At 46.0% G+C, this 22,862-nt stretch overlaps 1 protein-coding gene across 2 annotated transcripts in view; it reads left to right on the top strand.

Moving 5' to 3' along the window:
• The first annotated feature begins 1,999 nt into the window (after positions 1-1,999).
• ESRRG (estrogen related receptor gamma) overlaps positions 2,000-22,862 on the top strand; it is a 363,399-nt gene continuing 342,536 nt past the window's right edge. Inside the window, exon 1 of one of the 2 annotated variants that reach the window (XM_088532075.1) lies at positions 2,000-2,123. The gene's annotated coding sequence lies outside the window, so the exon portion shown is untranslated. Of the gene's footprint in view, positions 2,124-2,638; positions 2,776-22,862 lie in introns of those variants that run through there. The other variant, XM_088532066.1, reaches the window with a different exon arrangement.

Raw genomic sequence — 22,862 nt, 5'->3', positions numbered from 1 at the left:
ATCTCCCGCGCGCGCAAACACCAACATTGCGTGTGTGGTAGGACTGAGCTGAATGGACAATTTAACTTCAGAGGTTAATCACACTGGAGGAGAAGCAAGGCTCACACATTTTTAATACGCAACCTCTGACAACGAAACCAAGTGTCGTCTGTGTGACTGCATAGGCCACATTAAATATGCTGCAGACAAGCACCACTCGGTTGATTTTGTTAGGGCTGAATTTGCCTCCATGTATGAGTTCTTCCTCATTTGACTAATATTTGTTTTGCTGTCTATTTGCTTATTTGTTTGAATGAAATAGATGCATTTTAATATTCCTTTAAATGCATTCCAAATACAGTAACTTGATTAACTATTTCACCCTAAAAAGTGTAACAATCACAACTAAAACTTCCCTGTGATGAGAGGTATTGAGCAATTGGAAATCCCATCAGGGAGGGCTATGCCGTACACTTCATGCTCTTATAAGAGCATCACTTAATAATGAACATCAAAATAAAGAATCAATCAAGCCGTACACGGTGCTTTTCAAGTCTACCAAAAAAAGAGAACTTACCAGTAACAAACTCTATAGTAACTCTATAGAAAAAGAAGAGAGGAAAAAAAATAGTCTAAATATATCTCAAAAAACAGTTGCAGGGGAAGGGAAGCAAAAACAAAAATGAAACTTTTGTCTTCATAGCCAAGCATCTTGAGTATCTTGGATTAAAAACAAATGTACTTTCAATTTCAGTCTCCTTAAACTTCTGCTTGTACGTGATCATATTCCAAGATGTCCTTCCCCTCCCCCAAATAAAAAGCCACTCTTTCTCCCACTGAAAAGAGATGATCTCACCATTTTAAATAAGGTGCTTCTGCATAGCACTGGACCCAACAACAGAAAAGGTGTAAATGTACTTACTCCCTGACTTCATCTTCCTTAAAAAAAAAAAAGTGGAATAGCAAAACCGGATTAGTAACAGTACTAAACAAAGGCATTTTTCCCTTCTGTTATATTTAAATCAGGAAAACTAAATGAAAAGGAAAGTATTAATGCTAATATTAAGGAGCAAAGAGCAGAAATGAAAGGGATGTAGCTGAAAAAAACAGTTTTGTGTCAGGCCTGCTACCAGCCCATGTCCTTTGTGAACTCTGCTGCGCTGTTTGTGTGCGCCTGGAGTAGTGTCACTTGTTACAAAAACGGCTAATAGGAGATGCAACGCGGCGCAGGTAAACGCGACCTTCTGCGCTCCTGGCAGTCCCCGTGCTCCATGCGCAATATGAACAGCGGTATCAACAGCCCAGGATGTTCCCAGCGCCCACCTAACCTCTCCTTGGCCCAAAAGGCACAGGAATCTCAGCTGCTAGGGGCAGTTTCTACAGCAGGCCTAGTTCTGCAGATACTTGGGAGTGATAACAGGCCCATGTGCGCAAGGGCTGCCGAATGTGGTGGGCCCAAGCACGCGCTCGCAGGGGCTTTGCGTCTTAAAAGTAGTGGCATCACTAAAAGAAAATGAAGGTGTCTCGTCACCCCGTGTAGAGGCTGCCATCGCTCGTAGCCGTGCCCAAGTATTATGCGTGTGGCCAAAGGGGCTTCAGCCCTCGCTCTAGGGCTAAGCTCCGTAGCTCTCCCTGAAACAGCTGGCTGTCGGGAATGGGCGCTCCGGCACCCAGCAGCAGAGGAAGGGCAGAGGATGCGGAGGAAGGCGGCTGCATCCCGCCTGGATTCGCCTTTCCGTGCGGGAGCCGCCATTGTGCCGGGAAACGTGTCGGGCGCCGCCGCCGTTCCCGCCGCTGCCCCCGGCTCCAGCCCGGCGCCCGGCCATGCCGGGGCCCCCGGCCCGCCCCACCGCCGAGCCCGGCCGGGGGGCGGCGGGGCCCGCACGCCGGCCGGGGCTGCTGCCGCCCCTCCACGTGGCGCCCGGGCTGCCTTCCCCGCGGCGCGTGTCCCCGCGTGTGCGCGGCGTGTCCCCGCGTGGGCCGCGCGCGCGTCCCCCCCCGCCGCCGCCGCAGGGCTGCCCGGCATCCGCGCAGGCTGAGGGTGGCCTCCCCCCCCCATCCCCACAGCCCCCGTGTTTTTTTTTTCCAGGTGGCACTTGGCGGCGACCAGGAGGGCTCGCTTGGCACTGAATGTCACCCTGAAGGTAAAATGAAAGACAAAAAGATGAACGCGCGCTCGCTTCCTTCCTGCCTGCCTGCCTGCCTTCCTTCCGCGGCGCCCGCCGCCGCTCGCGCCCGCACCACAGCTGCGGTTTTATTATTTTTTTTTTTTCAAAAAAATATATTTTTATTATTTTTAAAATGCATGCAAAGAAACGTGCACGTACCCGGTCACGAGCCCAAGAAAAACCCGGCCGCTTCCCCCTTCCTCCTGCCAAGTTATCATTGAGAAAACAGACAGGCGGCGTGACGTCCCGGGTCAGGCCGAGTGCGGAGCGGCGCTACCAAAGCGGCAGGGAGGCCGGGGCCGCCGCCGCCGCCGCCGCCGCCGCGGGAGCCGCCGCCGGGGCGGCCGCAGCGCGGGCCGGGGCCGCCGCTCCGCGCCCGGCGCCGCCGCCGCCGCCCGCGCGCCCCGCGGAGCCGCCGCGGAGCCGCCCGGCCCGCGCCCGCCCGCGCGCGTCCCCCCCCGCGGCCGCGGAGGTCGCGGGCGCCCGGCGAAAGGAGGCGTGTGTTAAAGATTTTGCAATGTCCCTGCATGGTGTGTTAGACTTTCCTAGCAAAGAAACCGGCGCCGGCTTCTTTAAAAGCCCCGACGACTCACCTGACTAGAGCCGCCTGCGCCTCCGCGCTGACCAGGTAACGCGCGCGGCGACCTTGGCGCCGCCGCGCACCCTGCGCAGGGCCCTGCGGCGGGGCGCGCTCCGGAGCCGGCGCCAGCAGCGGAGCCCCCCCAGCCCCCCTCCCCCCGGCCACCTTCAGAGCTGGCCCATTGCACTTGCCCAGAGTCGGTCCCCGAAAAAAAAAAAATCAGGTGAATAAAAAGCAGCCAGCCGGGGTGGGGGTGGGGGGTTGATTTGCAGCTCTCTGGCAATTACTTAAAATTATTGGCGGGGGGGAAGATTTTTCTTTTTCTTTTCTCTCTCTCTTTTTTTTTTTTTCCCTGCTGACGGAGCCCGGCAGTTCGTCCTGCCCCCGTCCCCCCCGGCTCTGCACAGTGCCGAGGAAGTGCAAGAGTTTGGGGACGGCTCCGCGCTGGCTGCGCGGGGAGCGCAGGGGGCAGCCGCACTCGGCGGCGCCCGCCGGGCCGCGTGTGGCCGCGGCCGCGGGGCCCTGGGCCGGGGGGAGCCCGGGGCGCCCCGGGGGGCTCCGCGCCTCGGCCCGGGGGCTCCGCGGAGGCCTGCGGGGAGGCAGCGCCGCTGCCGCCCGCCCCGCAGCCGCGGGACCCCGCGAAGTGAGTGGAGAGGAGGCGGCGCCGGCCCTGCCGGCCCGGCCTCGCGCCTCGGAGGAGCGAGTCCAGCCTGAGCACGAGCCGCCTGCAAGAGCCTTTATTTTTATTATTATTTTGATTTTTCTCTCCCCCTCGGGCCCTCGCGCTCCGGAGGAGCGAGCGGTGCCAGGGAGGACATGTGCTGAAGGGGGCAGCGCTCGGGGCACTCGCTCTGGGTAACGCGAAGAGCGGAGGGCCGCGATTCGGGGATGACTAAGTAACGGGGGAGGCAAGTCAACGAGCAGCAGATAAAGGAGGCAGAAATGTAGGTGAACGGTGGGATGGCACCCAGGAGCTCGGTTTTCGCTCCTTCTCCCTCTTCCCCGCCGCCCCCTCTCCGCCATCCTGCTGCCAGGAGACTTGAGCTGCAGCAGCAAGACCCAACAACCACCAAAATGCACCATCTGCCCCCACCTTATAACTGCCTTGGGAGCGGGAGGCAATGACCTCTGTATAAGGCCTCCTAAGTTTTAAGCATTAATTATCCCCCTTCTCCCCATTCTGAATATGAACTGTGAAACTTATCTGATACAGTTTTGCTTTCATGTTCTACCCCAGAGCATGAAGCGTTCTTGTGTAGCACATGTGTGCTCCCCTTTAAAAGGGGGATAGTTTGCGGAATAACCTGCGTGGGATGGTGCGTGCGCTATGCTGCATTCCCACCAAAAATACCCTGCGACTTTGCATGAAGAAATGACTCACGGTTCTGCTCTTTCTTGCCTTGGAAGTATCAGCGTAGCTGGCGTGTATGTAGGGGAGGATCCATAAGGTTTTTGTGCCCGTACTGGAATCTGACAGGTCTCTTTTTGGAGGACTTTGCAGTTTAAACGGGGCGCCGGGCAGGGGAAGGTAAACACAGCGCTCGGCTGCTCCTTATCAAAACGCGGAAAACAAATCGATCGCATTAGCTCTGCGTGCAGCATCGTGGCTCTTCCACGCGCTTTCCCAGAAATTAAAAGGTTACCACTGGAGTATCCCTATCTCGAGCCTAGCGCCACTTATTACTGCAACAATATTTCAATATTAAGTGATCCTAGAGATATTTCATCTTTCATTTTGAATCCTGAATTTGAATCAGCATGAGAATGTCAGGGCTGCAAGATAAGGTATAACAAACTAAGTAGACAGCTGAAGGGCTCCCCGTGAAGGTGCTGCAGAGAAGGATATCTCGGTCCGTTCCCAGTAACCTTGTTTACAGGGACATTTCAATTGCAACCTGAATTTCAGCAAGGGGCTGCTGAGACTAATGCCTGTGTGCTTAAAGCCGATCACGAGTGCCTTTTGCACTCCGAACTGTGCATTCATCTTCGTTGCCTGCTCCCTAAAACTTTTCTGGAAGGTTATTATGATTTTCTGATATGAAAATTAACGTTTTTCCTGTGAGGAACCCTGCTCTTTGAACTCAGGTATATTAGCAACAAAGTATTCATGAGGTTTGATTTTTTTCTTTTCTTTTTCTTGCCTCTCTGATGTGTCAGGATCAGTAGTTACACCAGTCTTTTTAACTTTACGTATCTAACTTTGATTTATTATATTTAAGTCTCGGGGGTTTTGGACGCACTTTACAGGGCACTAAATCGGTTCAGGCTGGAATGTGCAAAAATGCATGTTGCGACAACAAGAACAGTTTTGTAGTAATCTTCGAAATTTCAATTTTTTGTTTCTAAAATTCCCTCAGGAAAGTCACGTGCATTTGGAAAGTGAGTGCTAAATGCCAGAAGCCACATTAATGAAGAAAAATGCTGTTAAAATACTTTGGAATAATAAATAGGATATGTAATGGTCAACCACAAGATAAAAATTTTACACAGTGTTTTTATGGCTCTAAATTGGCTGCATTGTAAACCAAGCTCACTGCTCTATTAAGTCATCATACTTTTCAATTATTTAAGATTTCTAGCCAAGCTATCTAATATAGTCTTCATTGCGCATATCAGAAAATTATACATGAGGTTGTAATTTCATGTTGATAGTGCGGGAGGGCTTTGTTGTGGACCGGCGTTTAATTTTGAGTTATCAGGACAAATATTGCAAAGTATGCACGCAGCAAAAAGTGATACAGAGATAGCTGCAGTCCTGTGAAATGGGGATAGTTACAGCACTGAAATGTACCTAATACAATTTGAGATCCACTCACTAAGAAACCTTGACAGTATCTGCCTTCCAGGTACCGTGCATTTGGAAATACTATATCTCCATTTAAATGCAGATCTTCAGTTTTCTCCAGGGGGCAGTTGGCGAATCTTTCGATTGAACCACTGGTACTAGAAAAACTAACTGAAGATTTACCCATGAACAAGAGACCCTTTCAAGCCTGCCTGCTTGAAATAATGATTATAAAATTTCGTAATATTGCAATTTTTTATTGATTTTAAATGCCTCTTCAAAAGTCAAACGAAAGGAATAGTGTCTTTTACTCCGGGCAGGCTAATGTTCTCACACTTATTTAGCCACCTTAAGTGATACAGCTGCTACACATAAGGTCTTTGTTTTTACGTTGGGGTTGTGTTTGCATGTGGGTTTCGTCAAATGGACAGAGCAGCCTTGCTTGGATTTTGACCTAGATTCCTCTTGATTATTCCTGTGCAGCAAGTACCCACTTATTTCCCGCTGTGAAAATAGGGGCGCAACTGTTGATGCTCTCTAGCTGGGGCTACCTGGGCAATAGGCAGCGCATCCAGTTAAGGCCCCTCTTCCGTCAGGTCCTCCTGACTGGGGGGTAAAATGGGGCTCTGCTAAAAGGGAGCCCACGCAAATATTTCCTCTCGCACGAGCTGGCACTCTTGAAGCTTTTGATGCAAAGAAATGCAGGAAAACCTGGGTGAGATGAGCACATGTGTTTCTCAGTCCGTATTTAGCACATGGACGTGGCGCGCTTGCCACGGAGAACAGGGCCACAGTTTATTTAAAACAAGTCCCCGACCCAGCTCGCTCCATATTCACTTGAAGCTCGGCGCTGGTAGCTGTCAGTCCTGCTTAGAGGTGCTTGTCCCGTGCAGTCCAGTTTTCCATCTTGTCTGCCAGGTCTGCAGCGCAGTGCCGGGTTGCTGCCTTGTCCCTGTGCTGGAGCCAAGAGAGCCATGAAAGGAATATTCCTGGTGGCCTCGGCACTCCGAGGAAACCCGCGCTCGAGCGTCCGCGGGCAGCTCGGGCAGCCGTGGAAAGTCACATCCTACTTGCGCAGGGCCTAATGACCGAAGTCCCATCCAGCCTAATTGATGTTCCTATAAACACTCGCAGGTTTGTGCTCCAGTGGAAGCCATAACTGGATGAGCTGCTTAAACAAATGCTTTGCATATGGAGCTTGAAAGGAAAGTCAGGCCTGATACGTTACCTTCCAGTCTGTGTCATTCTCTTGACACGAATGGAGTTGCTACAAACTGGCAGAAGCCTAGATGAAGAGGAGATCACGTTTAAGATCTTCACACATTTATGCTTCTGTCGCTATATATTGGACAGTAGCGATGTTTCTTTTCTGAAAACCTTGTTCTAAGTCTTGCCTCGGCATGCCCAAGCTTGCACATGCATTTACATATTGAGTAGGGCCTAGCCTTTATAGCATGATTTTCCCCTTAATATTTGAGCAAGATCTCTTATTACTCAACCATTAAGGGAAAAGAAGATGGAACTTTCCTAAAGCAGCTTTTCTGTTGGGGGATCTAGTGGCAGTTGCTTTGAAGCATGTGTAATTGATTATCATACATTTATTTTAAAAAGGAGACATAACAAGGAATCTAACATGATGTTTTGGAATATATCTTCTCCCCACAATGTTCTTGAGGGAAATGTAAGGTTGCAGGCATCATTTCATGCCCTGTATGTTTTTGAACATAAATCAAAGAAATTGTTGGAGAGTTATAGATGTTCATAGCAACTGTAGCTATAATAAACACATGCAGTATATATTTTCCGAGCTATTTTGTATGGGTGAAAAGCTGAAGCTGGCATTTTGTGTGAACAATTCAACTTAATCACTGAAAATTTATTTCCTAGTTAGCATGGATTACCAGTGTACCGTGAAGTCATACACCTTGGTTTAAGTTCATCTGGTTGTGAAGCCTTGGTTAAAATTGGGAAAGAATTTAAATTAGATCTAGACACCTTGAATGAATTATTCCAAATGTCACATTTATAGTGATGCCTTCATGGCAATGTTTAAATCTCTATTATCACTTATATTGGTTTCAAAATACATTGGATACTTTAGAGAAAAAATAAATGACAAGAAGAGTATGAAAAAACATTTTCATTGTACACATAACAAAATATGAAAACAGAAAAGATCAAATTCTGGATGGCCTAGTAGTGCAACCATTATAATAAGAACACTTAGCTTAGGCATACAAATAGCTTGATGGTTGTGTTGCTTTAAGGTCTTAATAAATGAAAAGGGAGGAGTGACTTATGGAGGAATTTCAATGAGTGCAGTGACTTCGTGTATGGGAATGAGGACGGTGTTCCGTACTTGACAGGAATGCAAATACCCTAAAATGATAAAAAAAGACCCCCAGAATCACAGTTTGTATATGTTTGGATAGGCTGGGGAGGGGGAACCTTTGGTAGTTGTGCCTCAATTAGAGAGGGCCGGATGACCCCAGTTTGGGACCTTGTGTCTCAAGCAGAATGGTGTCTGAGCAAAAACGTAGTTTGGCCTTCTAGCACTACTGGCTGTTCTTTTCACTTCTCTCTGTGGATTCCGAGATTAATAATTAAAAGTGAAGCTGATACTGAAAAATGTTGAGACTAGCTAAAAGGTCTGACTTTTAGAAATGTTTTTATGTTTGTGTCGGACTTGCATTTTATGGGGTAATTTTCAGTCATTCTTCATTTGTTTTACCAGGCCATAAACCTGTTTTTGTAAAAGAGAAAGTTGATATCTTTGTACTTGACTCTTGGAAGTATGGTTTTAAAATATAAAACGAATGCTACAACTGAAAATTTGCAGTATGCCTTATCTGTGTGTAGCACTAGCCTTACACAGCCTTGCTGCGCATTGATGCTGTCTCCGAATGGTAAGACCCGTGTGTGTAAAATACAAGAGCTTTGCAAGTTGTGGCTGGTGGTGGGAGGCAAGGAGGGCAGGACATCACCTGCCTCCTGCACCACGTCAGACCCCAAAAGAGCAGACGGTGGGAGATGTTTCCCAAATGCTGCCCCACAGGCTGGAGAAGGATGAAGAGGCTGGAAAGGGAACTCTGGATGGTCCTCCTTTCTCCCAAAGTTCTTGTGCCATTTTTCCCTGCCTTGTGCAACTTTGAACACTCCAGGAAGTAAATAAGATGAGAAACTTAGAAAGGTGAGAAGAGGGAAAGGTTGAAGAACCGGTAGGAAGACGGGGAGAAGAAAGATTTTGCAATCCCTGTGTGTCCAGTGATGGTGTCTGATCGGTGCCCGCTGTTACCAAAGAGGAGACCTGAAGGAGCTGTATCCCTGGATCTATGTTTACATGTATCTGTGACACCTCTGATGTGGTTGTATAGGAGATATAAGGGAATGGGGAACCTAAATGAGAGTGGGTGTTCTCCAGACTTGACAAATGGAGTGTTTTGGTGTGTGGAGCGGGACTGCAGAATAGTCAGTCTCATGCAGGGTCTGGGAGTTTCAGCCTTTCTGCACAGCAGCTTATGCATGTAAAGCCTCTCGATCTGGAAATTTCATTCACTGAAATTCCTACCTCCACAGGGATTTTATTAATGGTATTAAATCCATGTCTCAAGTTCCTTCTGACAAAAAGATTCTGTATAGCTCTGTGCAGAATAAAAATAAAAACAACCCCCTCCCCCCCGCCGAGTACTTCCTGAAGGGTCGCTCTCAGAGGAGACCAGGTGGACGAGTGTGGGGAGCAAAGCGTGAGGCCGGCGCGGCAGACGGGGCGGCGAGGCGGAGCGAGCAGGCTGCCCAAGGTCACGAGCGTTCTGGCAGAACCAGGACTGAGCTGGACTCAAAACTTCAGTTTTTAGCCCATTACCTTTCTCCAAGAGGCAGTCCCGGCTTTGCAGCTTAAGCAACTGAGAGCAGGGAAACTTTGCAATGTGCATTAAATCTAACGGTGCTGCTTTAGATGCAGAAAGGTGAAGCGAAGGGAAGCGACAGAAAGGTGAAGCTGAAGGTTACGCAGCCGCTCAGTGGCAGAGCTGGGAAGGGCTCTGTCTCCCAGCCAGGATTTCAGTTTGCTCCCTTGCTCCATCCCTCAGTGGAAGAGGGTGAGAGGAATCCTTGCAGCAAGTGCTGTGGAACTTCCTTTCTCCTGTGGCAGGGTTCAGGGCTTGATGGGGACCAGCAGACAAGCTCTTTGGGCACGTTTTGGTGGTGAGGAAGTGTATGCGGCATCAGTAACTTACAGTGCTATAAACTGTTGGTAGCTTTCTAAAGATCTTTTTGCTGCTGTTGTTTTTACTAGGCAGATTTGTGTTCCTCATTGTTGCTTTTTTAATCAAAGGAGCATGAGGACGTGAACTACAAATACCTCTGAAAATCAGGTTACAAACCCTTGTGCTTGTGAGCGTGTGTGCACGTGTGCCCCATGCATACTCATCATGCTCAGATCTGGTGCATGCACAGGACTGCAATTATTTTGTTGTTTGAATTGTTGAGCATGCTGTCTTGATGTCCTGTCAGCTTTGATTTCTGCCCTTTGGAATAAAGTTCAAAATATTAAAGAAATAACACGCAATATACTAGTAGCTAGAATAGTCATAGCGCTTGAGGGGAAAAGAGAGTGGTGAATAATCTGTCTTTCAAATGCCCAGCAAAAAAACAGCATATAGCAACTGTGGCCAAAGTCTGCAGTTGTGCACTTGCAAAAGGCACTCCTGTATTTTCTCTCTGAGGTTTTCTGGTTGTTGTAGGGAGAGCTTGGTGAAAGCAGCTTGCATGCTATACAGTCCCTCTCTGTATGGAAGTGTGGGGGGCACATGGCATTATTGTTCTTACCATTATCCTGGGCTAAACATTGAAGCAACAAAATCACAATTAACTATTGCTAATTTTTAAAAATCAAATGTGAAGCTGTGTTGTGAGTATTGCTCCTCAGTTTAAAAATCTACACAGCTGCAGCAGATATATTTTTCAGTGTTAATGTTCTGGTTTTATTTGTTTGCTTGGATTTGGTTCTGCAATTCTCACTGATGTCCAGGATCCTAGCTTCTCCCTTACTAGTTCTGGAGGGCTGAAACACACATTAAGGCAGCATGAAAAATATTTGGGGTCACAATTTGACATTGGTCAGAATTCCAAAATTTGCCAAATTTTGGTGCTGCGCTCCCTCCCTGCTCCCCCTACCCATCAATCCTCTGATTTATGCTCTGTACATGAAAAAAACAGCTGAGAAGTGTGAGACTGATGCAAGGCGGCTTGGAATGAATTTAGGACAAACAGGACACTTACTTTTATTCTAACACAGAAAATGTTTTGGGGTGCAGCTAACTGCTCTTCATCTGCAAACACACCACACTCAAAACATAAGCAAACATATATATATAGGTATTTATATATTTACATACATACATATATATATATTATTTTTCTGTGGTAAATTCTGCAGCTCTTAGTCCTGGCAGAGGCAAAATCTCCCCTTAAAGCGAATGAGACTTTTGCCTGTATCATGACTGAATAGAGCGCAGGATTTCAGCTCAGCATTAATAAAAGGAATGCAGCAAATACAGGGTTTCAGCAGCCCCCCGGCCATGCAGAAAAACCCCACTGATTTGGACTGGGTGAAGTTGTCAAAGGTTGCTCTGCTCTCCAGAGCCTGGCAATAGCTCCGCTGAAATGTGATGCCATTGGTTTTCAGCAAAGGTTTCTTTCTGCAGGGCTGCAAACAGAGATCAGCTGCTACTGTGTATACACAACTAGGGAGCAAATCAACCAGCACATTTAAGCAGCCTTTTTAACCCTGAGACTTTCCAAGATTTCTTCTTCACACAGGAAGTTTGCTTTATATTGTCAGCTTTAGCACTTTGCTCATGTAATGAGATCAGAGCTAGGATCACTGCTGCACAGTAGAAAGACTTCCGTAAGACATTTGTCCTTGAAACTGCACCAAACTCTTGGAAGAGCCCAGAACCTGTAAGTATGTATGATATAGGCTACAATAGCACGGTGCAAAGCTGCAATCAACCATTATACAATAGACGATTAGCCGTGCAGTAGGGATTTTTTCTTTTTTTTTTTTTTCAGATGTTATGTTACATTCATTTTCAATTTGTTCTGAGGAAACAAATCAATTCGGGCTTCTGATACAGTGACTTTGCAGTAGACGAGCTAGTAATATGTTTGATTTAACTATTTGTTGCTCTCTTGTGGCTTGTGGGACAATTATTATAGCCATCAAACTATAGAGAACTTTTCTTATATCAGTAGGTATTTTAAATGTTTTTTAGTATCCATCTTGCAAGTAAGTTTTCCCTTTTTTTGCTTTGCTTTTCAATTTTGGCAACCCCACCCTAGGACAAACTATAAATAACAGGGCAAATGGAATTAGTGTGTATTGTTCTTAGGTAGCAATAACATCTATTTGTTTGCAGGCTTAATTTACTTGCTAACAACATGCCGCTGTTTGGGGTATTTTTTTGTCTTAATTGAATTCTGCTCAGAGCTGTCTGTTTTGTGTTTTACTGTCTTGCATGTGTCTGTTTAAGTTACTTTGCTGGGACTGCAGTCTGGTTAAACCTGTGTTTAAGCACTATTTATATGCCAAGCACATTGCTGGTAAAATAAGTGTTGGGAATTTTTATTATTTTTTTTTCTTTTTAAGCTTTAAATGGTGCCGTTTATTAGCGGCGAGCGCCAGAGAAGGCACAACATGGGCGAATGTTAGACGTAGCCCACAGCCCCCAAGTCCTGTGTGCACAAAGTCAGACCCCAACACGTCCACTTTTGTGATGGCGACCAACAAAATCCTCGAGCTCCCTCTCAGTAATTTTAACATGCAGCGAGGACTTGCGCTTCGGAGAGGAATCCCTCCCAGGTTAGCCTGATGGATAGTGGGGTTGTGGCTTCCTAAGAGCTTTCTCCCCGAAACCCCACGGCCGAGCTGCATTCCATTTAACTAGGGAATGTAAAAACTGGTAACCATGGATTCAGCCACCACTAAGTGTCGGGAGCAATGACTTGTTGTAAACAATACAAATGAGCCCGGGTAGCAGGAGCAACCAGACATGAAATGATTTTAATAGAAATTACGGTAAAGGTCACATGATACTGGATCGGCTCCTGGTCGGTGTTAAAGGGAAAGCGTTTCAGGTTTTCCAATTGGATTTAAATTGTCCGTCTGCCCGAGCTTGGCATTGCCCAAGCCTGGCGGCAGGGAGAATAAAGAAGTTCTTTGGAAAGGTTTTTGTTTAAGCCCACGTTGTGACTTGGGCCCCGATTCTGAAAACGTAGGAATAGCGATAAGCCGAGCAATGTGATTCTTCACAGTTTTAAAACTACGTACTTGTGTAAGTGTTTGTAGGATCAAGGCCTTTAGAGGTAAGTTGCTTTAAAAAAAGCCCTGTATTCTAGAGAAATGGTAACCTTGCACTAAAGATTAAGCATGGAAATACAAGTTTTAGTGCTGTTGCCTGACTTGCTTGGAGATTTCTGTTTGTTTTGTTAACAAGAAAGCAAGTTATATTTATCTCCCTCTTTTTTTTTTTTTTTTTTAAGTGTTGTGACTTTCATTTCTCATCCATCATTCCTCAGCTTCTCCTCCTTAATTTATAGCCTCTCGCTCTTGGCTGGCTGGCAAAGCGTCGTGTCAGCTATTATAATTCGGCGTGGTGATGATGGGCACATGCAGATCCCATGAGCAGCCGTGTGCCCCGGCTCAGGAATTTCCATCCGTACGGCATCGCCGCTGACGCCCAGCTGTCACATGGCTGTCACTCGCGGGCGCTGGCCCTCACGGCGGCCCTCGGCCTGCGCGGCGCTCGCCAGGCCCGGCCCCGCGCGGATCGCGCGGATCGGTCACGGTGCGGATCGCGCTCTGCCCCGCGCCTGCCGCGCTCCTCCCGGATTCCCCCGCTAGTTTGTTCCCGGGCGCTGCTTCCTTGTCGTGCCTGGGCTCACTCGAGGAGCGACCTGCAGCAATGACAGGAGGCGCTGAGTAAGGAGCACGAGCCAAAATACCTCCAAGCTTTAGTTCATGGGACAGTTCTCCAGTAATTCTGGATTCACAACATCCAGGGCCCCTTGAGCCCCTCCAAAAATTTAACCCTTCATGTTCTGCAGACGACTTTGTCATCTTGCATAATACTGCTTTGTCATAATATTTATATTATTTAGATAGATTGCAAGGTTCCTAGGGAACTTGGGTCTATTTATAGTGTCTGTATTGTTTTACCCAGTAGTTATGATTCATATATACTTTTTTAACCAGTGGTATTTTACAGAATTTCTCGTCAGTCTGTTACAGCTGACTAGACTCTGTCATACACAGGTTGCAACTAAAAATATATAGGTAGATACAAGGTAAATCCTGCTTTTTGCCTCTGGTTTTGCCTGTAGGAAGCAGGGGGTCTGCTGCTACTCTCTGTATAACTACAGGTAAAACCAGACCAACTTCAACCACAAATAAGTGCTTTTGAAAAGCAAGGAAGAAAGGAAGCCCTTGGATTGAGCAGGAATATGTGGAAAAATAAGCCGTACTGAACAACATAGTATTTGCTGCAGGCCAGCGTCAGTGCTGGAGTGCACTGGGGTGCTCCCGCAGAGGCTGCCTGTGTAAATCAGGCCTGGCAAAGAGTGGGGGGTGGCTCGGCAGAAGAGACACTGCCCCAGCTTTGCGCACAGGACCTGGTGGGAATCCAAAATTGAGAGTAAAATGCAGGTCAGAGCACAGCGAGAACGCAGAGTGAAGCCCAAGTAAACTGGGGGAAGCGCAGTGGCCTCCTCCCTGCGTGCTAATTACCAAGCATTAATAATCCTTAGTCCCCTTGAAGAACTGGGGGGGGAGTCGGAATCAATGCCTGCCACGAGGGAGAAGGGGCTGCAATTTGGAAAGATACTGAAGCATGAAGCCGGGAACTGCGCTGAGCCGACATGGGACAACAGGCAATTTTCCTGGGCTCAAAATATCCCTGGCATCCTTGCAGTCTGTGACCTAAGTTCTTGTTTACTCTCATGTATTTTGCTTCAAATACTGATTTTGTAATGTAAAACTTCCAGAAATCAGTGGTTGGCTTCCTAGAATTCTTTTTCCCGCCAGCAGATAGGGAAGACTAGGAGGCACTCTGCCTGTTTCTTTCCCACTTTACAAAGTTCAGGCACTCTGCTGAAGGGCACCTGAGGAGGACTGAGGTAGTAATTCTCATCTGAACCAGAGCTCTGTGAAGATGCATTTGGATCTTGGAAGTGGAGACCCCAGTGCTTTACTCTTAGCAACTCTCAGCCTGTGCAATAAGTCATATGTTGCAATGTGAGATCGAGCATATTTAGGACAAGATGGAATATTTCCATTAAAATGATTAGTAATAGCAATAGTAAACTCCTTTCTAAACACCCTTATATGGAATTATAAAGTTATATTTTCTGATTGTAATTCTAGTCTACTACTATTATTCAAAGGCCACTTTTGTCACTTAGATTTTCTTTCTGTATATGGAAATATATTGACAGCTCTGTGAACTAAATACCAGTTGTGTAAACAGAGGCACCTTGAGAAGAAGGATGTGCCACACGTAGGGAACAGAGGGCAAGCCAAGGTCCGGGACTACTGGCACTTCACTTTGCTCTGGAGACTACCTGCAGTGGCGCAGAGAAGTGAGAAATACATTGGGATTGAAGGACTGGACAGAAAGGACTTCGTTTCATGGAGCATGACAACCTATTTGGTTACTGAATGGTAGGACTTTGTGCTTCAAAATATTAACTCTCTTTAAGGAGAGCAGTGTTTTTGTGCTCCTTTTCAGTTTTACCTTTCAGCTGATGTGAGAAAATGAAGTTTTCCAAAGGCTCCTGTAACCTTTTTTTTTGAGGGGGGAGACATTTCCAAATTTACTTCTTCACACAAGTGATTGAATTCCCACAGTTTATGGGTTATGAAGTTCTCCAAGTGAACAAAACTGTGTTTGGTCCAAAGACAGAACTGTGGTCAGAATTGGCTGGATTAAAATTAGCTTTTGGTGACTAGAGCTCCTCTTTGATTATGCTGCATTATTCCTTTGCAGAAAATAAAGTCATTTTCAGGGTATTTCAGTTTTGATAGAACCAGACTGTCGTTGATCACCAGCTTTTGCATGCACAGACTCTCTCCTTCCTAGTAAGGCTTTAGGTCCAGATCCACGAGAAGATTAGGTGCTTTAAGTGGGACTTAAGTGGGATTTAGGCATTGAAAGCAGAAACGAAGATTCTCAGTATCCCCCTCTGAACTATCCAGCTAAGCACCTAACCTTGAAGGCTGCCCAGCCCATGTGAGTTTGCAGGATTCAGCTTTTCCCAGGTGACCAGAGATCCACTCTTGGATGTTCTCAAGCACTTCCATCCTCGCAAGGTCGAGCCTCTCTGCTCCTGCCTTTTCCCCAGCTTTGGAAACCAGGAGCTCCTCTTGCAGAACAGTCACTTTGTGCATTATGTCCCCCACCTTTTCCAGCTCCATCCTTGAAAGAAAGGACCTGCAGCCTAGGGAGTCCTTGGGAGCAGCCTAGGACCCTCAAAAAAGACCTTCAGAGCTGAGGGATCCGAGTGTCTACGGCACGTGGAGCCGAGGTGCTGCGCTGGGGCGCAGCTCTGCTCCGCTGTCTCCTGCCGGCCCTCCCAGGCTCTTCCCTGCTTGCGATGCCGCTTGGGAATTTCCTTGTGCTTCCCAAGGCACTGGGCAGCCAGCAGGGCTGAGTGCTCCTCTAAATGGGCAGAACACCTCAAAATCAGTGTTACTGCAGAGTGTTACTGCACCTGGAGAGCTGTTTTGGTCAGCCCGACTCGGGCAATCCTTAACAGCAGTTTGGAGCTCTTACACTTGGAGAGTTTTGTTTTGCTTGCAGAAGCTTACAGAAGTCACTCAGGATTTTACCTGTCTCTCTGATGTGAGGCAGATGCTTAATTTTCTAAAAGTCAGACCCTTGTGTGAGCACAGAAATAATAATCACTTCCTAAGACCGGAGCGGGATGGAAAGCCGTCTCACTTGGTGGAGGCGAAAGCAAATAGCGTCTCGTTAGGGGCTGAGTAAGTGGTCCTGAGCCATCACTTGTTTTTCAGCCTTTCTCGTGACATTTCATGTGTTCTTAGCCATGTCTGCTGTTTGTTTAAATCCAGCTCAGTTCCTTGATTTATCAGTTTTCTGTAGACTTTTGTTCGAGCAGTCCCAAATGCTATCCTATTTCAAATAGATGCATCCTTATCAGCAAATAGTCTTTAATCGATAGCTTTAACTCTTTCACAAAACTCTGCAGAGTTTCACTTTGACTTTTTATTTTATAAAATACTTTTTTTTTTTTTTTTTCGCTGGGGGGATGTGTTTAGGAAATACGTAAAAATTTCTCCTGAGCCATTTCTTCTTTTTTATCCAGAAGTTGTATATGGCCATATCATATAATATACATGAATAGGTAAGAACATTTTTTCTTTTTTTTTTTTTGTTTTTCTTCCTGTAAAAGAGATTTTTTCTCAGAGAAGTTCCAGTTTTTCTAATTTGTCAGAGGTAGCTGAACTGCAGAGAACCTCAAAATTATTTATTGCTGGCTTTGATTTATTTACATGTGTACAGTTCTGTATACAACAATACAGAGCCTAAAGCTTATCTGTATAGTCACATAGTCTACAAAACTATACAAGCACATAATATCTGCTCTTTGAAATTGTAGAAAGTTAAATCATAAAAAATACATGTGTAGTGAATAAAGTTAATGTATAATAACAATTACTATGTGCATTCCTTACCAGAGCCAGTTGTCTATGTACTTAGGCAGATAAAATTGGTAAGCCTAGTTATAATAATGAAATTCTATTAGTTAAAAGTATTATTTGTATACTTTAAAAACTGATACAGGGAGATCTGTTGCTTACGTGGAGACTACATATATCCTGAATTATCCTGTAACTTTAAAGCTACCACCTTTATCTTTTCAGAATAGTGTGCTTGAATTACAGTACATTCATTTTGATATTTAAGTACATACAAGTATTGGCTTATAAGCATATCTTGTAAAACTTCAAATCTTTTATAATTTCATTTTGAATGATTTGTAGCCTTTGAAGGTCAAGAAGCAGTTCCGTAAATGTTGTTAGGGGCAGTCTGGTGGGGTCGCCTGTTGGGTTGTTTCCTCTCTTCTGCCCAAGAGATCTGCTCCTGGACTTGCACGGAGACACCGGCACGTTACACAGCGGGACTAAACTGACCCATGTCACACATGGCACGTGGAGGTGATCTAAGAAACCCATCGTTGCGGGCCACTTGCAGGGAGGAGCTGCTGTTGTGAATGCTAAACCATAATGCATAATGAATGTATGGCTGTTGTATGGCCGATTTTAAGTATAGGAAGTTGAGCAAATATTGTGTCTTTGTGGTTGCCAGATCACTTTGCATGCTTGCTAAGTTCTATATACAGCACTTCCGTTTGTTGGGTTACTCATTGAGCTTTTAATAGTCAACTTAATTTTAGTTAAGGTTCAGTTTAGTAACTCCAGCAATTAGTGGAAAATATTGCCAGCGTTCATCTGGTGAACCATATTACATGTGATATGCACATGCACAGCATATGAGGAGATAAAAGATCAATTCTTATGGATCCCGTAATCACTGGCTTTTAAGGATAAATTACAGAACCTTTTAATTACTGCGGGTAATCTTGCAGAAAATTGAATCTCGCGTTTGCCCGTGTGGCGAAGTGGGGGCCCCGCTGGCGCTGAGAACCACGGGCGCCGCGAGGGAGGAGCGCCGGCTCCCAGGTGAGCTCGGAGCCCTCCGAGAGCCGCCGGCTCTGCCCGCTGGGAGCAGCTCTGGAGCCTGCGGAAGGGGAGCGGAGAAGTTGGTGTCTCAGCTCTGACTTCCTGACATTTGTACAGGTTATTTCATGGGTCCAGGTGCGATTCTTTTTCCCTGTGATTCTTTTGCGCGTAGCTGCATTTGTGTAAAACGTGGCTGCAGCTTCAGCCTGCCCTGTAGCAGCCTGACAACATGAACTATCCGAAACAGACAGTCCCAAAAACAGGGACACAAAACAGAAATGAAGGACTAACTTGGAAGGAAAGGCGATGGTGGCACAGCCATAACCTCATATGCAGCAAGAGGGTTTTTCATCCTGTTAAGTGAATGGGCTAAAGAATCTGTGCCTGCCCACATGTTCCAGGGAAATGAAGGCCAGGAGGCCCTCACAGGGCAGATACTGTACAGTGGGGTCTGTCAGTTGTGGGCTCTTCTGAACTAGGATTTCTCATCTCCATGAATACCTGCGGATGCACGTCCCTCTGGCAAGATCAGAAGTTGCATAGTAGAGTAGGCACATGGGTTTCTGTGTTCTTTTGTCGTAATTCTGCCCTTTGCTCAGAAGGAAATGCCGGTGGTGGCGGCACGGAGCAAGGTTCGGGAGCGCATGTGCCCCGGGCTGATGAGACCGGCAGGTACAGGATCCAGCCCGCTCGGCTGGGCCCTTTCAGCACAGACTCAACGTGCTGAAACTGTCTGCCGTGCCAGGATGCTACTCCAGCTAGATGTACACCGGGGCAAGCAAAGGTAATCTTTCATTTTATTTTATTTTATTTTGCTATAGAAAGCTAATGCAGAAAAGGCAAGATAGGCAACAGGCTCCCGCGGAGTTACAGGAAGAAGAGGCAGCTGAGCACCCTGACTTACAGGAGGGTGTAGCGAAGTGAGGGTCTTAAGGTGAAGTCATTCCCCAGCTGTAAGGCACAGCACCCAGTGCGGAGTGTCAGCGGCGCCGAGCGCGGCGGCCGTCAGCGTGCGGAGCCGTGCGGAGCCGTGCGGAGCCGTGCGGAGCCGCGGGGCTTCGGCGCGCGGAGCCCAGCACACGCTCGGGCTGAGTCCTCGCCATCACTTTGCGTCTGGGTTGCACAGGGAGGTTACATCTGGTAGAAATATAGGATAAGGAAATTTTTCCCAAATCCGCAGTTTAAAGCCTTCTATTTTACAGTTTGACCCTGTTGTTTTGAGTGGTACCAGCATAGAAAATGAGATAAATGCAGAGCTTTTGCAAAGCAGGGCAAAATTATGTTTTTCTTTTCATTTTTAAATTTGGAAAGTGAGAATCAAGGTTTGAGTACAAATCATAAAAGAGACCTCCAACCAGCAGTACCCGCCCTGTAGGAGCATTTGTTTATTTGTAAAGTAATTGAACTCCTTGACCAAAAGGAGCTAGAAGGAATTCCAAGCAGTTATTCCTCTTCGGAAGAAGGCCGCAGTGAGGCTTCTGTTAGAGTCTCCTTTATTTGTGACAAAACCTTTGAATATCATTTCCAGTATGTTCAGCTATCATGAACGATGTGATAATGAGCACAGAGTACAGGTCACGAGTCTGCAAATATGTGCAAGGAGCTGGGGAGCTTAACCTACCAGGTGAAGGAAAGGTTAGTATAGCAACTGTGGGGACACTTCAAAGCGTGTAGCTAGTTTGCTGCACTAACTTAATTATCCCTGCTATAGATACGTTTGACAAACATATCTGTAGCTCAGATACTGTTACTTCACAGTGGGAGATAGCAGAGGGCTTCTGCGTGGTTGCCGGTTTGACTGACTCCTTCCTCCTGCTTCCTTGCATTACTCTTTTCAAGGACTTTCCCTTGCCTCTTATTTATCCCTTTCCTTTTAACGGGGTGTCAAATAATTTTTAAGTAAATCTGATCACTAAAACTGATTTCTCCTTTTAACCAAGTGCTTCCTGAACCAACCACATCTAAGCTTTTGTGCTGCATCAGGTGCGTTCTGGTACCAGCCTTGTGGCTCACCAAGCATCCTGCATCCTCACGTAGTGCTGCCGGGTGCTTTTGAGCATCCCACCGTAGCTGACTTTTTTTGGAAGCAGCCCGATGTGAAATGTAAAGAGCTGGGAGCACCAGTGCTGCTCATCACACACAAATGCAATACAGCGCCCTGTGCTTTGATACTAAAATATGGCCTGCTGTTGGCAAGCTGTGGATTTTAATAAGCCACGACTGGGGGGAACTTTTCAGCTTTTTAGTCTTTCTGCTTCCGAAAAGTCTGTTACAGAGTGAGGTACAGGTTTTAAATGTGCTTTTAATGCTTACCCCATGATTCTTGACTGATACATTGGGGGTGTGAAGGCTGGAAGAAGGCAAAAAAAGACAATGTATATACATACATTAAAGTGGCACAAACAAAAATAAACAAATATACGTGAACACAAAAGTGATCTGCTTTAGGGCCACGTTTAAGTCCTTTCTTAGATGGCCTGTGCTAAAAAGTTTTTTCTTAAAAAGATGCTACTTTAGACTCAAACTCGCAAATTCATTAGCTAGCAGTTCTAACAAGATAGAATGCAGGTAAAATCTTTTCTTTTCTTTTTTTTTTTCATTTTTGTTCCAAGCAATACAATTTTCATTGCAAACCTTAAAAAGAAAGCGAGCGAGCCAGAGATTTGATGTGCATTCTTTTTTCATACGCAAGTTATATTAGCTCTCTTGTTCAGAAGCACATATACATTGAAATATGCTGAATATCATTTGCTCAACAAAGACTTAACATTCAGAAGCATAGTCCAAAGTCTGATCATTTTCTTTGGTGTAAATTTATCCACTGTCTTTTGAGTCATTACTGTGGTTTTCTGCTTTTTTAGCAAATATCAAAACTTGCTGGTTGGCTGTGTAGTTTCCTGATTTGAGAGCGCGGGTGATCACTGGTGTGTTTTATTGACTTGTTTTGCACTCAGCGTAGGCTTTTGCTGTTCATGCTGAAAGTGAAACTTTGAGCTTTGCAAGGTTTTATTTGTTCTGTTTTGCCCATTTGAATTTTGCAAAGAAACCATAGTTCTGTGATAATTTCTGCAAGCTGAGGCTTTTTTTCCCTCTTTCTAATAAACTCTTCATGGTTTTCTGTTCACTTCCTCTGTGATAATACCTTTTTTTTTTTTTGTCGTTGGTTGTTGAGCTTATTATTTCTTTGTGTATGGGAGAGAATAAAAGTTTTGAAAAGAGGAATGCATAGCTTGGTTTCTGTCCACTTTCCTATTGTAACTGAAAGGAGGATAGCATCTTATGTGCAGCATTACCTTTGCATGCAGTGATAGATGGAGCAGCATATTTGCATTGTAAACTATTATTTTTTAAACACAAAGCATTTGAAACAAGCTCTTAAGAAGTGAATGGAAAATTAAGGGAAAAAAAATCTTCCTTTGACGCATGCTTGCATTTTTCCTTTGCAAATATAAGAGAGCAGTGCATGTACTTGTAGCTAGTGATTGCTTGGGGAAAGAGTATCCAAGGAGTCAAGAGCAACGGGTTGCATTCTGGCTCTTTCCCAGTCTGTATGCATCTGTAAAATATTTTGAGATTTGTGGATGAAAAGCATTCTAAAAAACTATGTGGTATTTCAGCGTGCGTAGTTAGACTTAGCTGGGCTTTAGTCTGCATTATTTTGTGGTTTTCTCGTTGTATGAATGGAGTGTGAAAGTGCTAGCAGAGTCTTTTGTTCTTGAACACTGGCACTTTCCTTCAGCTTCCTTATTTTTTCTTCTGTCTTAAGCATATGTTGTTGCTTGGTAAAGCACATAGCAGCTATTGGTGAAATGCAAAGGTGCCTAAATATCAAGTATCTTGAGCCACAAGCAGAAAGTAGTTTTATGGATATCTCTGATAGGATAATGCCCCTCTCAGTGTGTTACTGTGGTGCCTGACAGGTGTCCTGTGATCATTCCTGTGCCTGGTGCTTCTTTGCTGTACTGCAGCTTATTCCCTATCCCATCCTGGTAAAAACAAACCAGAGCCCCATCCATAAGGGATCTCTACTTATCACTTCATTACTGTTTGTGCCACTTCCAAATACAACCCCTGAGGCAGGACTTCCCAGCCACAGCTGCCACGGGAGGAGGGATCTGCAGGGTAATGCAATGGCTCAGCTGTGTCGTGGCCGCAGGTCTGTGCTGGACCAGGTGTCAAAACACGGGCTGCTTCTCCCCTCCTCTCTGGGTTAGGGCAGCGGGCCGGATGTCTCCGTGCTGAGATGGAGTCGCTTGCATGCTGGATGTGCGCTCCATAGCTTGGGAACCAGTGCTCTGAAAGGATCTGTAAGTCCCAGTGAGGATTTCTAAAAGCCAGTTGCTAATCTGGAAAAACTGTATGAACAGCAACAGTGTTAAAGGAAGCCTCTGAGCCACAAATAGCTGGAAGTTGGGAAAAATAATCTGGGGAGTCATCAACTATCTGCCTGCCCCATAAGCATCTCCTGTTTTAGCTGCTGTGGCCATTCGCTTGGGTGCTTCACAGCACAGATGATCAGTGTACATTTATAGCAGGGGAACTATTAATTGGGGAATATATGGCAGTGGCAGGAGTAACTGCTTTTCTCCA

The sequence above is a fragment of the Tinamus guttatus genome, unplaced genomic scaffold, assembly GCF_059628265.1.
Source record: "Tinamus guttatus ecotype Peru unplaced genomic scaffold, ASM5962826v1 Tinamus_guttatus_pri_ptg000033l, whole genome shotgun sequence".
In the NCBI taxonomy this organism is placed as follows: Eukaryota; Metazoa; Chordata; class Aves; order Tinamiformes; family Tinamidae; genus Tinamus; species Tinamus guttatus.
Note: the sequence above shows the minus strand (reverse complement) of the source record. Positions and strands in the feature narration are given on the sequence as shown.